Source organism: Ictidomys tridecemlineatus, unplaced genomic scaffold (genome assembly GCF_052094955.1).
Source record: "Ictidomys tridecemlineatus isolate mIctTri1 unplaced genomic scaffold, mIctTri1.hap1 Scaffold_100, whole genome shotgun sequence".
Classification (NCBI taxonomy): Eukaryota; Metazoa; Chordata; class Mammalia; order Rodentia; family Sciuridae; genus Ictidomys; species Ictidomys tridecemlineatus.
This window is the reverse complement of record NW_027520970.1, coordinates 619,586-636,987: the sequence shown is the minus strand read 5'-3', so window position 1 is coordinate 636,987 and position 17,402 is coordinate 619,586.

The following is a 17,402-nucleotide window of genomic DNA, read 5'->3' as shown; positions in this document are numbered from 1 at the left end:
TTAACAAATGAGTTAACCTTCGAAAAATTACTGAAGATTTCAAAGTACTTGGGCTGGGGTTGAAGCTCAGCAGTAGAGCATTCGCCTAGCATGTACGAGGCACTGGGTTTGATCCTCAGAACCACATTAAAAATAAATAAATAAAAATAAAGATTAAAAAAAGAAAGTACTGACCCATCAAGAGTTTAATCAACTGCCAGGGGTAGCTCAATAGAACTAATAACCTGAAAGAAATTTGTTAACTACTCATTTATGTCTTGAGCTGTATCTAGCAATGTTTTCATCCTTGTGAATATTAAAAAAAAGGTGAATTGATTCTTTATCAAAAGAAGTTAATAGATGTAATAAGATTTTTTAAAATTAAGACCAGCTGTTTAGTATTCACAATGATCTTTTCTATCAGTAGATAATAAAAAGGCTTGAAAGTTTAATATGTAGTAGAGCATATGTGTTACTTAACACTGCAGAGCAATTTAAGTTTTCTCATGTTGTCTGTTGATAGGTAGCTCGAGGAATTAGTTAAGACTTTGCATCCTATTGCATACTTATTACACACACAGTAAAAGACCATTCATCCGAAAGCAACTGCTATGAAGCTCCTTTATAATTAATAGATCTAAACTCTGAAAATATTGTTATATAGACCTTAGAAATATGACCTTCTGCTGTACTTTAATTACGTGCTACCTAACTGCTCTCAGGTTTAACAGGGATAAGAACTAGAAGGCAGAATTGGCTAAGGGTTGGGGTCAATAGAATGTTAATCTTGAAGCTCCAGCCAGCACACCCTGACTCCCTATTTAAAGAAGGTAATTTCTTTCTTTCTTTTTTTTTTAAAAATATTTATTCTTAAGTTTTAGGTGGACACAATATCTTTATTTTACATTATGTGGTGCTGAGGATTGAACCCAGTGCCTCGTGCATGCTAGGCAAGCACTCTATCACTGAGCCACAACCCCAGCCCCTAAAGAAGGTAATTTCTTTGGTCCTTGGCTTTTGAATGCTCATGGCACTTGTTTCAAAATTGTAAAAAAAAATTAAGGGTAAACAATGATTTATTTCTACCATATTTTCCTCTTTCTAAAACTGCATACTTGTTCAAATAACTGTATGGTGGAACAGTGTTCTCAATCTTCCTCTATCCCAGTTGCCTCTCCTAACAGAAAGGAATGTTTACATGCATTCTATATTCTGAAAAAGATGCCCATATTTCACACTGCAACAAATAAAATCAATTGGCATTTTCCAAATTCTCCCTGTAATTGTACCCCTACTCTAATCACATTTATTGAACTTACTGTATGCTAAGTATCTTCATGGACTACATGTATTAAACTAATTTAACCCCCATGGCATTGCATGATATAGATACTATTATGATCCTCAACTTACACATGAGGAAAATAAGGCACAGAGAGTTTAAGTAAGTTTCCCTAGCTAACACAGCTAGTAAATGTTAGAACTGGGATTCAAATCCAGATAATCTGGTTTTAGGGCCTACCCTCTGCCATGCAGTTTTCAGAATGAATATGAGAAAAAGATTATCATGCAGATAACTCAATATAGCATATTTTAAATCTATTATTTGCAAACTATCATATCTTGCTATTAGTAGTAAATTACTTAAGAGTATCTCACAATTGATGAATACTTCCTAGGTATTTACAGAACTCCATCAACACATGAGAACTTAAGACAGTGTCTTAACTCTAATCCCTGATAGTTAAACTTAACTATTAGAAATAGTTTGAAAATCTTACTGCTTTTCTATCTAAAATAATGAAAAGTAAAAACATTTCATTTTCCATTGCTTACTTTTCAGTAAGCTTTGTTGGCACATTTTCCCCCCTGTATTTGTATTAGGTCTCTATGGTATAAAATCTGGATACTCTACTTTTATAATGTTTGTTATCAAACAAATCAAAAATACTTTCAAATCCCAATGTTTCTTGAGGAGAAAAATCCCAAAAGGCAAATAGCTGACCTAAGATTATAGGATTGTGAGATAACCAAAGACAGGGCTTCAGTCTTTTGATGTAAAAGTGCTACTCTAATGAGAAAGGAACACTGATTTGAAAAACTAATTAAAATTAATTAGAAGTTTCAAGTCCTCAGATGTAAAACCATGTATTATGTAAAAGGTATTTTCAAGGTGAATTTAATTTTTTCAAAGGTTCACTTGAACTAATTTAGCCTCTTAAATGCCTGTATACCTGGGAAGCTGAGGCAGGAGGATCACAAGTTCAAAGCCAGCCTCAGCAACTTAGCAAGGTCCTAAGCAACTTGGTGAGACCCTGTCTATAAATAAAATACAAAACAGGGCTGGGGATGTGGCTCAGTGGTTGAGTGCCTCTGGGTTCAATCCCCAGAACCAAAAAAAAAAAAAAAGCATATATCACTCTTACAGACGATATCAGTAGCAGATAAAATGTTTAATGAATTGTAATTCATGTACCTTTATGAAAGACATTCAAACGCATCAAAATGAAACAAAAATAGAGGCTTGGGTGGTAGCTCAGTTGTAGAGCTAGCATAGCTAGCATAGCTAGCATATGTGAGGCACTGGGTTTGATTCTCAGTACCACTCTAAAAAAATAAATAAAATAAAGGTATTCTGTCCATCTACAACTAAAATAAACACACACACACACACACACACACACACACGCACACGCCAAATATAAGTTTATAAGAAAGTGATCCATGTTATCTTCTGAAAGGAGCTCATAATAGGCTTATTTTAAAAAAAAACAAATTTAGTTCACCTTAAAAATCTAACTGTGATTAATTCAAAATAGATTCTATGTTTACAACTTCCTTCCTATAAACTGTTAAACACAAAGAGAAGTAATGCCATCTACAGGGAACCTTCAGAACAACAGTTATACTTCTATGACTCTTTAATATCCAAAATCTAAGTTAATATCATATGTAATGTCACTGAACAAGGAAATTTTCAAGAAAAGGGGTAAAAGAATTGAAAAGGTGTGTGATATAAAAAAAAATCCCACTAACATTATGGATTATCAATACTTCTTAAAAGTAACCTAACTTCAAATTCACCTAACATGATTCACAGACACTTGGTTAGAAACTGCAGCAGGTTAAGATGCAAAGCTACACAACCTCAAAGGTCTTTAAAGTTACAGCTAGTAGAAAGACTCAAGTCTTTGGAGATAAACCTGTGACAGTTTTCTTTTTCCAACTGTTGGATCACCCTTTCCTCTTGAGTAGCATCACCTTTACCTTCTTGGCTAAATTCTCTAAATTTTTAGGCATTTTAATAGTCCATTTCACTTTCTAAAGCTCATTCCTATTTTTAAGTCTCCTATTTCATAGACAATTATAAATCAAAGTTTTTCCTCTTTATGCAGCATATGCCTACTCTAACCACAGATGATTTCATTTTTATATACTCTCTGCTGTCTTCCCTGGCTAAAAGAGGTTTCCTTATTGCAATGGTTTCATTTAGGCTAAATTTTAAAACTATCTGGAGTCCTTTAGCAACAATACCACACCTCTAACTTCCTTGGATTGGGATGGGGCTTGAGTATAGATTTTGTGGCTTTCAATTTTACAAGTGATCTCTCATGCAACCTGGTTTGAGAAATAATGCCTTACTGTGGATTGTAGCCCTTTCCCTAATTGGCTCCAACAGCACTCTTAAGTGGTTTATGGGTTCCAATGTGCACAGTGGCAACCCCTCTTGCCCTCCTGGCTTGTTCTTGAACTGTTTCCCCAGTCACTAGCTGTGCCTTGAGATGGACAGTTAGCTATATGGTAGCTGACCCCCAGGTAGTGGCATCATACCTCATTCATTTGCTGCAGCTAACCCCCACCCCCAAATTATGCTGTTGTAGAAGCTTTCTAGCTCCCAGCTCATGGATCAATTCTGGATCAATCCTCAGGCTGACAGAGTCCAACTGCTACACAGTGCCCACATCACCCCTCCAATTCTGTCTCCATGCCCTGGAATAAAACAACTGAGTTAATCTGGATAAATCCAAACAGAGGAGAAAATGTTGGTCTTCCCTTGTTACAATCATCTTGAATCTTGAGTATTGCCTCAGGCATTCTTCCTATGGTTTCTGAGTGCAGATACATTGTTTCCTCCCCCACACAATGGAGAATCCAAAGGACTAAACCTCATTTCCAAACACTGTATTCCTCCAAGAGGGAAATTCTCCCAAGGCTTCCATGATAGTTGGTGATAGAGCAAGTTCTTTCAATTGGTAGCCCTCAGTAAGCTCTCTACAGTAAGCTCTCTGCAGTAGTCATTGGTACTGACACTAGTGGCTATTTGATCTTGTGGAACTGGCATGCTATGATGCCAATGTTGATATTTCAGAATGGGATAGGGGAAATCCCATTTGATTTTGTTACAAATCACTTTTATTGTCAGTGCCTTAGGTAAATTCCCCAGAAATACAATGAGATGAAAGTATGCAAGTGATTTATTATGCAAGTGATAAGTAAAGGGGTGGTACTAGCAAGGCAGGGAAGGCAAGCAGGGATGATTTCAGCAAATTTGTGTAGAAGCTGACTTCAGTCTGATTCACTCAGAAAGTTTTAGACTATAAATAGCACGTTTTTGAGATAAAGGAACTGGGCTTTCATATAGTAAATCTATGGGTACACTTCAGGCCAAAGACTCACAAACACTATAAATTAAAAACCACAGTGAAGAAAGGAGGGCATAAAAATTGGAAGATGAAAAGGGATGTGAGAAATCCAGCTAGACTACCACAGTCAACGTCAAATTTATCTTCACAATTCCATAATATTTTGGAACAAGCCAGAAAGTTGTCATTTGTCCTAAGACCTCACTAATGATAGATAGTGCTATCTGTAACTACCAAAAGCATCACACATTTAGGTTACACGAACTGCCTAGGGGGAAAAAGTGCTCAATGAAATGCTAGGGCAATATGAACAAAGTATTTTGACAAAAAACAAAGCAAACTTTAAAGACTAAAGTAAGCCTGAAAGGAGAGAACTATTTCCTTTGCTTTGATCCTCAAAGTCTCTAAACAGGGCTGTTTTTGCTCTTTCTGGAAGGCAGTCACCTGCTTTAGATGTTTATTTTCTTTAAAGCTATTTCTGAAACATTCACAAAGTCACAGGGTCTCAAAATCAATGTTTATTTTAACACATAAAATGTGACATCTAGCACCAATGCCGGTAAATACCAGAATTTCATCTGGTCACCACTCTGGAACCAGTGTAATGTAAGTCCTTGACTTTCAGTCCATGTGTGCTGAAGATTATCATAACACGAAATAGAAATGACACAGCATAAAAATAATTTGATAGATATGTATACAACTACATTTTTTGTAGTTACGCAATAATCTTTTACTGTTTCATGTAAACAAGTTAACTTAATACCAGTGTTCTTAAACCAGATTTTCCTGGAAGACAATCACAAAGAAAAATGCATGAGCTATACCAGTGAATAACCCTGGAACTGGGCTTTCCATTCTCACTCCATTCCCAAATGAAAAATTTTGTAAAGGTACCTTTTGTTTCCCTAATCTCTTATTTTTTCTTCTTTGTAACTAATTATAATATTGTTCACTATTTAGAGTACTTACATATTTATTTGAAAAGAATAAAACTTTGGTAAATGTAAGTATACAAGACAATAGTTTTGTTTTTTTAAGTAAAAGGACAATTAAGCATTAAAGATACCATATGAAGCAAAAGACAAAACTATTGCCTAATTATGTAAAAGTGAAATATTTAAAATTTACTTATTCCCAAGGCAAACTAATGTTTACTGGTTTGAATTTAGAAAATTATTCGATAGTGATATACTTCTAAAAATTGCATCAGTTTACCTCTAGTTTCCTGAAAATGTGTCAAATCAACCATGTTGCTTCACTATTTACTTTTGGCAGATTTTAGCCTAATCCTAATACCAGTTTTTATTTGAGTAACTGATCTCAATATTTCTTTTAAGCAGAACTTAATGCTGAGGCTAAGTAAACCTAAGATGGATTTCAGGCCCACTGAAAGGCAGGCAGTCATTTTTCATATTGCAGGCAGACCATGGTGGTTGTCATCCATATATCAGACCTCTAAGGACATGCTGGAAAAATCTGTAAACACAATCTTCCCATGCTGTATTCACATGCTTCATTCACATCTTTAGCTTACCCAGGTTGTTAGAGGTTTGGGTAAGATGACAAAGTTTCATGACGGCAATTTCTATAAGAAAAAAAAAAAAGTTCACCAACTATTTATGGAGTACTTAATACTAAGCAATATGCCCAGCAGTGGCTAAATGAAAGTCAAATGAATAACCAAGTATAATGTTTAGAAAGTTTTAAGCTGACACATGTTAAAGCTGCAAGCAACTAAGGAAAAAAAAAGATATACTGGACATTATCAAAATTCAAAACCTTTTTGCTATAAAAGACATAATACCAAAACAAGAAAGACAACCTGCAGAATAGGAGAGAGTATTTTGCAAATTGAACATCTGATGTTCAGTATCCAAATTGTTCTCTTAGACTTAATGAAAAGACAAATAACTCAATTTGAAAATGGGTCAATGATATCTTGTCAAGTGAGACAAGATATTCAACATCTTTAATCTTTAGTTATTAGGGAAATGAAAATAAAAAACATAAGATCTGCCGGAGGCAGTAGCGCATGCCTGTAATCCCAGCAGCTCAGGAGACAGATAGGAGAACTGCAAGTTCAAAGCCAGCCTCAGCAACAGCGAGGTGGTAAGCAACTCAATGAGACCCTGTCTCTAAATAAAATGCAAAATAGGGTTGTGGATGTGGCTCAGTGGCTGAGTGCCCCTGAGTTCAATCCCAAGCACACCCCCCCCCACAAACAAACAAACACAAGATCCTATTTCACACCTCCTAAGATGGCTGTAGTTAAAACGATGGACAATGGCTTAGGAATACAGTTTGTCAATTCCTTAAAAAGTTAAACACAGAGTTCCCATATAACCAAGCAATACCACTCCAGGCATATACCTAAGAGATCTGAAAAGATGCTCACACAAAAAAAACTTCTACATAAATGTTCACAGCAACACCACTCATTACAGCTAAAGACTGAAAAAGTAAAATGCCACCAAATGATGAATGGATGGACAAGATGTACACATTCATACAAATAAATATTTTTTAGACATAAGAGTAAAAGCATGCCACAATATGGATAAACCTTGAAAACACTGTCTGTGTTGAGTAAAAAAGCTAGATGTAAGAGACCATATAATGTGAATAATTCATGACATGAGCACAATAGGCAGATAAATAGAAATAGAGGTTAGTGACTGCCAGGGGCTAGAGACTGGGGAGAAATGAGTGACTGCTAATGGTATGGAGTTTCTTTTGAGAAAGATGAAAACTTTGTTCTGTGAATATATTTATACTGAATTGTATACTTCAAAAAGGTGAATTTCATGGTATGGGAATTATTATCAATTAAAAAAAATGAAGCAAGGCGTTGTGGCACACTCCTATAATCCAAGCAGCTTAGGAGGCTGGGGCAACAGAAGGATTGTGAGTTCAATGCCAGCCTCAGCAACAGCGAGGTGCTAAGCAATTCAGTGAGACCCTGTCTCTACATAAAATACAAAATAGGGCTGGGGATGTGGCTCAGTGGTTGAGTGCCCCTGAGTTCAATCCCTGGTACCGAAAAAAAAAAAAAAAAAAAATATATATATATATATATATATATATATATATATATATATATATATATATATATATATATTTAGGAACCCAAAATCTTTATGCCTCAAAAATTTCTACTTGTAAAACTGTATAATGCTTTAGTTAAAACTGAATCCCTTAGCTGGCTGTGATGATGCACGCCTGTAATTCCAGTGACTTGGAAGGCTGAGGCAGGAGGATCACAAGTTTGCAGTCAGCCTGAGCAACTTGATGAGACCATGTCTCAAAAAAAAAAAAAAAAAAAAAGACTAGTAGCTCAGCAACATCTGTCTGGGTTCAATCCCCAGTACCAAAATCAAAAACTGGATACTTTAAGGCATAAAACATTTTAAAATTTTTGTCACATTTATAAAAGGTGCTGGAGTTACAAAATAGATGAGATACAGTTGTACAAGTTAAAAACTGTAGGTGTCACAGATGCAACTTGCATAAAATGTGATTGTTATATCATGTAAAGGAAGCACCAAACAAGGGGAACAAAAATGAATTCTAGGGCTGGGGTTGCGGGTCAGGGGTAGAGTGCTCGCCTTGGATGTGCAAGGCCCTGGGTTCGATCCTCAGCACCACATAAAAATAAATAAATAAAATAAAGGTATTATGTACAACTTAAAAAAATGAATTCTATTTAATTAGGTGCATTTTTCTTTATAAACAGATCTGTCTATTTTTTTAAAGAGAGAGTGAGAGAGAGAGAGAATTTTTAAATATTTATTTTTTAGTTCTTTGCGGACACAATATCTTTGTTTGTATGTGGTGCTGAGGATCGAACTCGGGCTGTACATATGCCAGGCAAGCGCGTTACCACTTGAGCCACATCCTCAGCCCCAGATCTGATTACATTTTACTTTGTTAAAAATAATTTGAATGACTGAAGAAAGTTCACAAAAGTATGAACTGGCATTTTAAAATCTGAGTTAAGAGAAACTACAATATAAAGAGTTAAGTCACCTGTCTGGGTTAATGCCCAATGCTATAGTCTGAATTAGTGTTTCCAAAGGGCCCATATATTAAAGGAGGAAGTGAAATCTTTCGAGATAAACCTTATGGGGGAGGTCTTCTGGTCATCGGGGATGTGTTTTCCATAGGACTCTGCCCTTTCCTCTTTCTTTCCCTAAAACCATACCTCCTTCTTTCCTTTTCCCAAGTCTCCATAACTTGCTCAACAGGCATGCCTTAGCACTGTTGACCTCGGGAAGGTCGATCAGATTCATTTGGAAATTATTAAAATGTTCTAGAAAACGCAAAAATAAACTGGAAGGCAGAGTCTGTGGGGTGAGACATTTTCCTAAGATCACAGAGGCTCCTGGGAGACCATGTTTTCCATCCCACAAGGTGGCAGGGTACTGTCACATTTCCCTGTGGCGATGGCTCAGATGGGGCCTAGGACCCAGAATCACCAAGAGTCGCATGCAGGGTCCTCAGTTTCTCTGAATGTTTCCTTTCACCTTGTCTGAGTTAGGCTGGACGTTACATGTCCCCCTGGTGTAACGTGTCCATTTTTTACTCGTCAATTTCTTCTAGGTTCCCATATTTCTTAGCACTGTCAGTTGGCCTAATTCATAATCCTTCCTTTGGGGAGTTAAAATGTCTTTTTCTTTTTATTTAATTTTTACTAAGCCCTTTCTGAAAAGAAAGAAGGAAAGAAAGAAAGAAAGAAAGAAAGAAAGAAAGAAAGAAAAAAGCAATCCTTTTGTGTAAGAGAACACATGAAGTGATAGTAATAAAAAAGGAGCTATGTTGTACGTCCTTCAGGAAGGAGTATGTCTTTGAATTTACTTTAAGGTGGAGTCATATTTGAATGTTAGGAGTGTCATGGTTTGAGAACAGTGTAGGGTTACCACAGATAACTGCACAGGCTGGATATTGCACAACTTCAGGTGACATTATTCAAATGACTGTGATGCACTTCTCAGGGACTAGAGGGCATCAAGTTGGGAACATAGTTAGAGGTTATGTTTAGTATGGGTAACAAAGCCCCCAAACAATGATTTGATCATTAGGGGGTGTTTTTGGGCAACAAGAAGTTAGGGAGGCCTAGTTTATATGGTGTACTAAGCCATCAGAAACCACCCTGATGTCTCTCTTCTGCCATTCTATGTAGCTCAGCATAGTGGAGCAGAAATAGGCAAGCGGAGAGCCAGATGAAGCCAAATTGTCCATCCTGAAGTGCATCCTGGGGAAGGAGTGCCAGACAGCCAGGCAGGGCTCTGATAGTGAGATAGGCGGTAGGCTAGGTAGCAAGGTTCCTTTTGGACTTTCAGATACTGGGGGAAAATTCTACCTGAGAAAATCAATGATCTCAAAGAGGTAAATGAATATTACTTCTTTTTGGCCTATGCAAGAATGTTTGCATTTAATTTGAGATTCGTCAAGTAATTCTGCTTTGCTCATTGAAAAATTCTAAACTTTAGGGATTGGGGTTGCAGCTCAGTGGTAGAGCACTTGCCTAGCACATGTGAAGCACTTGGTTTTATCCTCTGCACCTCATTAAAATATATGTGTGTGTGTGTGTGTGTGTGTGTGTGTGTGTCTGTGTGTGTGTGTATACACACACATATATATGCATATACATATATACACAAATAAAATAAAGTGAAAAAAATCTAAACTTTAAGGATGAAATTTTGTGCTAAAATGAACCTATTTCTGTCACAATGATTTTGTTTCTCAAGCTAGAGCCTAGATTTCCACATGTGGGCTCCATTTCTCACATTGGTCTAGGTTAATTTTACCCCAATAGATTTTCTCACTCCTCTAAGCCAAGGAGAAAAAATATTCTCAAGAAAAAGGAGAAATCACATAACAATAAATCAATAAATAAATCTTAATGATAAGAGCAAAATCTAGTAGAAAAACAGATGGTAACTAGATGACTGATGAATTTTTTTAAATGTATTTTAATGAAAATGTGTGTGTGTGAATCTAAACTAAATTTTAGTGTCACATGAAAATTAGGATAGCTCACTGATTGAAAATGAAACCATTTGTCTTAAATGAATACTGACAGTTGTCGGAAGTGACAGCTGAGTTGGAAGCACCACCTCCTACTTAAGTTGGGGCACATTTAGGAATATATGCCCTTATCAGACTGGGGATAGCAAGAGCCATAACAATCCCTCTAGGGGAAGTAGTATTTATTGCATATTTCAATTTCCCCTACTAATAATAGAAGGGATTAAATAAATGAAATCCAGAACTACTGCTATTTATGTAAATATACTTTAAGGAATCGGTAAAACAAGTCAGTCGTTATTCAGATATTACAAATAAGAAAATAAAAATGACTCAACATACTTACAGACCAGTGTCACAGCTGCAGTGGTGGAAGATAAGACAATGCTCTAGGAACCAGTAACAGAAATTTGATGTTCTGTGTGTGGACCTCATTTTATTTAATACTAACTATTAAATTAAATAGTAATTGTTTCTTTCATCATCACTGTGGGTGATCATCATTTAGCGTAGAGGATACAGATTTATAATTGCTTGAGTCCAGACCTGGTGAACATAAAATGATGCATTTCTCAGAGGGGGAATCCTTCCTCATGAGAGCTTTTAAACCTCCAACCTGAAGATTCTGTACACTTGACTAAGGAAGGCCAAGACATTCCACTGACGATGGAACCCTCTGGAATAAATAAGAACCAGGCCCACAGAGTCGGCAGCAGAAGAGCTGCGGGGCCCGTGCAGCAGCCCCGCTCTGGTTTGCACTCTACTGAGGCAGGAGGCTTTTGTGTCTCAAGCTGGAGCCTAGATTTCCACTTGTGGGCTCCATTTCTCATATTGGTCTAGGTGAATTTTACCCCAATATATTTTCTCACTCCTCTAAGCCAAGGAGAAAAAAATATTCTCAAAAAAAAAGAAGAAATCAATGAGAGTACAATGGAGGAAATATTACCTGCAGAATTGGCTGCCTGTCCCTGAGAAATTGAAGATGTGTTGAAGCCTGCGAGCTCTTACACTGATAAAACGATACTGTAAATTTCAATTCACTTAAAGATAAAAATACACTGAGTATAATTTTTGAATAGGAGAAATTACAAATTTTCAAAGTATAAAAATGATCTTTTCTATTTATATTATTCTCTAATGCATTTTTCTGAAAATGATGAACATAATATTACCTACTTTTGACTCACTGAATAGAAAAAGATCATTAAAATGTTGGTACAGAATCTCTTCATATACAGCAGTTTGCTAAAGAAGGCTATGGTAAAGTGGAGCTTTTGAAAGAGGACTCATTTTTTGTACCAGCTTTTGGTGGAGGATTAGATTTTTGTACTGTGTAGCTGCACTGAATCCCTTAACCTGAAGCCTAGTGGCTGAAAACAACTCTTACCTATACTTCTCACAATGCTGTGTCCAACTGGTTGCTCTGATGCCTATTGGGCTCCCTCATGCAGCTGTCCTGGGTGGGGGGAGGTCACTGCATGAGTAGTTTAGAAGCTGAGAGACCCTAAAATTTGGTACTGGGTCTTCTTCTTTTTCTGGGGGTCCAGAGTTCCTCAAGAGCTGGGGGCAGTGAGGAAGGAGGTTGTGAAAAGCTCTGAAAGCTGGTGAGGTCTAGATTCTGAAACTGCCCTACATAGCTTCCTGTCACATCTTATAAAAGCCAAGGCAATTGACCAGGACAGCTCAGCATCAGAGGTGGGGGCAAATCCCACTGCTATTGGCATAAGGTTCACAAAATTACAGCTATGTTTTTTAAAGACCACAAATGGAAACCTTTGAAAACTTGATATTTCATATTAATTCTCCACCAGAGAAAAACCAAAAGCACACATATATCAGTTCTCTGTCCATTTTAAAGAAAGCTGATCTTCTGTGTTACCTTAGAATCAGGATGGTCTGATTCAAACAGCTTCCATTTTTATGGATTTAATTCTACATATTGTTTAACATAAATAAACAGGAAAACCACAAGATAAAAACAATTGTCCATCTGTACCTTTTTCAGTGTTAGATTCTGTATTTATTAAAAATTGCATTTTTATTCAATATAACATGATTTTTACAGAAGTTAAGGCTGAGAAACTTGATATATAGTAGTTCAACAGAAACTTATAACTTTTGGAAAATATTTTGTTTGACCTCAAATGGAACATTACTCATATGAAAGAATACATAACAAGATGATAGTACTTTTCAAGTTTTATAAAAAGCTTTTTATTTTAATCAATTTGTCATTCTGTCTCTGATTACATTCTTTTAATCTAAGGAGGTTAAAAGCAAATAGTTTTTAATCTTCTGCAATCATGGGTAGAAGGAGCTTCCCTCAAAGAAGAAAGCAGATATTATTTTTGCTTAATTTATGTGCTTTAAAAATATGTTGAAGCATATGAGCATTTTGCAAAGATAATTTAATAATTACTTAACTTAATAATTGGCATCAGTTAAATCTTCTCAAGATACATTTCTTATTTGATAGAATTTTTGAAGTGAACTGATTTTATAATCCCTGTTGTTAGTTTAATTGGGCTAACTTTAAAGTGAAATCAATGAAGAACATTTTATTACTTTTATTTTTATGTGCATTCATTATTTGCTTCTGGAAGAATTTAGAAATTCCAATTACATAAGTGCCTAGCACTTCAGTCTGCAATTTGTGATGGATGAGAAAAAAACAGGACTTTTGGATATGTACACAAGTTACATAAAAAAAAACCTGGCACAGTTCCTGAAGTTCAGGAGAATCAAGGTGCTGCCATTGGATGCCACACGGGAACCTGTAGAGAGAAATAGCATAATCAAAGTATGCTCAGATGGGAGCAGGGACCGTCATGGTAAAGTTCATGGTAGGGGGTTATATCAGGAACTCATTTATCACACACGAAAGAAAATGAAATAAAGTTCCAGTTGAAGCAAGGTTATAGAACTAAACCCAACTTGGGGGTGACTGTCTGGGAAAATCTTTGTTCAACTGTATTTTGCCCTGCTGTTGCTGGCCTTTGAAGATGGAGAGGACCATAAGTAGGGATTGGAGAATGGCTGCAAGGAGCCAAGAGTGACTGCTGCCCAAATACCCAGGAGGACACGGGAACCTTAGTCTGCAACTGAAGGAACTATATTTCGCCAGTCCCAAGAATGGGCCTGGAAGAGGACCTGATGTTCCTGAGGGAAACAGGCCAGTGGGACCTCAGTTGTTCCTGCTGTAACTCCTTGAGCTGGGAACCCAGTTGAGTCCAGCTAGACGTCTGGTGCACAGAAACTGGGAGGTAAGGAGTGAGTCCTTTTTTAGTTTCTAAGTTTGTGATAATAGGTATGGTACCGGCCATGCTACCATAACAAAACCTCAAATATGTGCAAAGTGTTTTGGAATCTGGTGGTAAACTAAGCCTGCTGGAATTTTGAGGAGAATAATAATAATTTTAAAAGCCTTGATTGCTTTAAAGACTGCTATAACTATGGACCCTAAAAGGACTGCAAGGGAGTGCTCAGAAAAAAGAAAGCCTCATGTTATTGGAACAGCACGAAGGGAGACCCTTGTTCCACCATGCCCAGAAGCTTAGGAAAATGGTTCCCTGCAGTCCTTTAGGAGGTAGGACCTGTCACTGGTGACTTTACAAGTTGGGTTGAGGAGATGTCTAAGCAAAGTATTGAAGTGAAAACTGTTTTCTTCTTTATATTTATAGTAAAATTTTGGGGTGGGGAGAGAGAGGGAGAAACTGAGGAAAGAGCTGTCAATGTGGGAAATCCTCATCCTCTACAGATGTCAAAAGGTGCGAAAAATAAGAGATAGCTGCTCTGGAGGTTAGCACAAAGAGCTGAAGGGGTGGAGCAGTACAGGCCTTTACTGCAATCTCAGGAAGATGGAAAGGTCCCAGCACTCAACACCAGGGGTTCAAGTTATGCCTGTAGGTCTCCTCAGTCCTTTCAGAGAGCCACCAGGGAGCTTCTTGGAATGATACTTCAGCCACCCCAGAAGAAGCTGCAAATGGAAAACGAATGACCTCAGCAAGATGTGAGCACATGTTCTGTCTCATGAAGCATCCACAGGGGCCCACAAGGGACTGGGCTGTCTCATCAGCAGGAGAGCGGCCCATGGGAACGGACAGGGACAGACCTCAGGACAGGAAAGATGCTCAGAACTATCCAGATCTCTGGCAGGAGGGGGCTGGGCAAGCCACGCAGCTACTAACACAAGCTCCCTTCCATGCAGAAGCAAGAAGACACAGTAAAGCTCCCAGAGGGCAGAGATAATCCAGGTGGGATCTTCCTGGGCCCGGGAACTTAACGTAGAGGAATTCCCCCATTGGATTCAATTTTCCCCACATTTAATGAAGAATGCCAGTAACTGTCAGTTTTCAATCCCCATGTAACAAATTAGCACAAAGGTAGTGACTTAAAACAGCACAATTTTTTTGGAACCTATTGAGAGCCACAGCCAAAGTCAGAATGATGCCTAGCATATTGCCAGAGGGAATGGTTGAAAGGTGCTGCCAGCGAACCATTGAGATGATGATTTGAGTTAAGCTGTATATAATAGTTGTGGTGCTGGATTGATTGAGTTGTATATGAACCCTATGGGGGGGGGGGCGGAATAGGCTGGCTCCGGGAACCTGCCTCAGGCACCCAACACTTTGTAGTCATGTTGCAAGGCCCTTCTTTTGGAATTCTTTTCAGAGTTTATTGGAAATTTTTGAATGGTGACACGTCTTGTTCTCTAAAGATTAATTAATTAACTTTCAGCAGTAACTAAATTTCCAAAAAGCAAAGTATGGTATATAAATTTGGGCTCAAAATTAGACAAAGGTTATGAAAGGACTAGAAATCAAGTAGACATAATTTCCCATATGGCTTTTAACTGACTGTAAAGAACACTCAAGAAGAACATTTAGAATAGATGAAATCAGTTGTAACTTCCCATATTAACTTTGCTTTTATAATTAGTTTGACATTATCTTAAAATCTAAGTACTTTCATATCATATCAAACATTTTAGCAGATAACACTAACTTGAATCAGTTACTCTTAGTTTCTTTACCTACATTCATTGTATTCATATAACAATAATAATAATAATAATAATAATAATAATAATAATAATAATAATAATAATAATAATAATAATAATGTGTTAGGCACGATTCTGCTGCAAAGGTGTTTCTATCAAAATTTGTGTGAAATTACAAAAGGAAAGTAAGCTTTTACCTTGTAGGTTGAGTTCTGTTGCCTACTATAATAAGTAATTGCCTTTTATAATAAGGTGATTCTGTGCAGAGTTCTGTATTTGCTGTGATTCTAAATTTTTATTTACATTGTCAGAGAAGCTGACAGGTAAGAGGTAAGTTTCATGAGTTACACTTAGACCTAAAGACCTTGAACTTTACTGAAATTGTTTAGTAGCAATGAATCACAGCCCTTCATCACCTGAGTCCTTTTCATATAACCAGGACATGACTACAGCAGCAGCTGACTGTGTAGATTTTCATATAGGCTACAACCAAGAGCAATTATTAATCTCCTTACTATGAACAGCAACTCTAGAGTTAAAATGTTGACTTTCAAGAGAATGTACATGAGGCCAGAGACCTACCAGGTGACCCGATGATAGTGTACCACTCCAAACCAAATATTTCACAGTAGGAAAACTGTGGCTGATACCTAGAGTAGAGTTGGAAGACATCAAATCCAGCATGGTTTTTTCTTCTATTGATAAACTTACAGATTTCTTCTGTAAGAAAAATTCTGAAGAAAGGAATTACCTTATTTTCATAGTCAATGTGTAACTGAGTATGTTTTTCTGCCTCTTCTGTTAGTTTTGGAATGCCCTTCAACCCTGACTTCTGTTTATCCTTCTCTTTACAATGAATGCTATCAGAGCAGTCAGTTACTTTTATGTTCATGGTGCATGGCACAGAGAAGGTCATGAAGAAATCTTTTTGTTGGAACAAAGAAAAGAAATAAATTATCTTACTGGATTTTGCAAGCTTAAAATTAATTTTGTAGTCAAACTTTCTGTATTAAGATTTTATTTATTGTTATAATGTTGGTGAATAAAAAAAAAGCATTTCCTCCCACTGAACATTAATTCCCTTAACTATAATACTGGGGTATAATTTGACCAATCTAAAAACACTGTTGTAAAGATTAAATGAGATAATACAAATAAAGTTGATAATATAATAAGTAGGTATTATATAGTGTTCTGACTGTAAATAGCTTTATACCATTTAACTTTTATTATTTCAAAGGGATGTTATCAATCTATTAAAGAATCTAATGGAATCCCCTCATCATCCCCTCATCATTCCATAGCTTTAGCAAGCTCTTCAAACTATCTAAGCACAATTCACAATAGCTAAATTGTGGAGCCGACCCAGATGACCTTCAGTAGTTGAATGTGTAGGGAAATTTTGGTATATATGCACAATGGAATATGACTCAGCAATAAAAGGGAATAAAATCATGGCAAATAAACGGAGTTGGAGAATATAATGTTAAGTGAAGTAAGCCAATCCCTAAAAACCAAAGGCCAAGTATTTTCTTTGATATAGGATACTGACTCATAGTGGTGATGGGTGGGGAGCATGGGAGGAATGGAGAAACTTTAGATAGGAAAGGGGAAGAAGAGGACAGAAGTGGGTATGGGGGTAGGAAAGACTCTGGAATGAGTTAGACATCATTACCCTAAGTTCATTTGTGAAGACACGAATGGTGTGAAAATAATTTGTGTACAATCAGAGACTTGAAAAATTG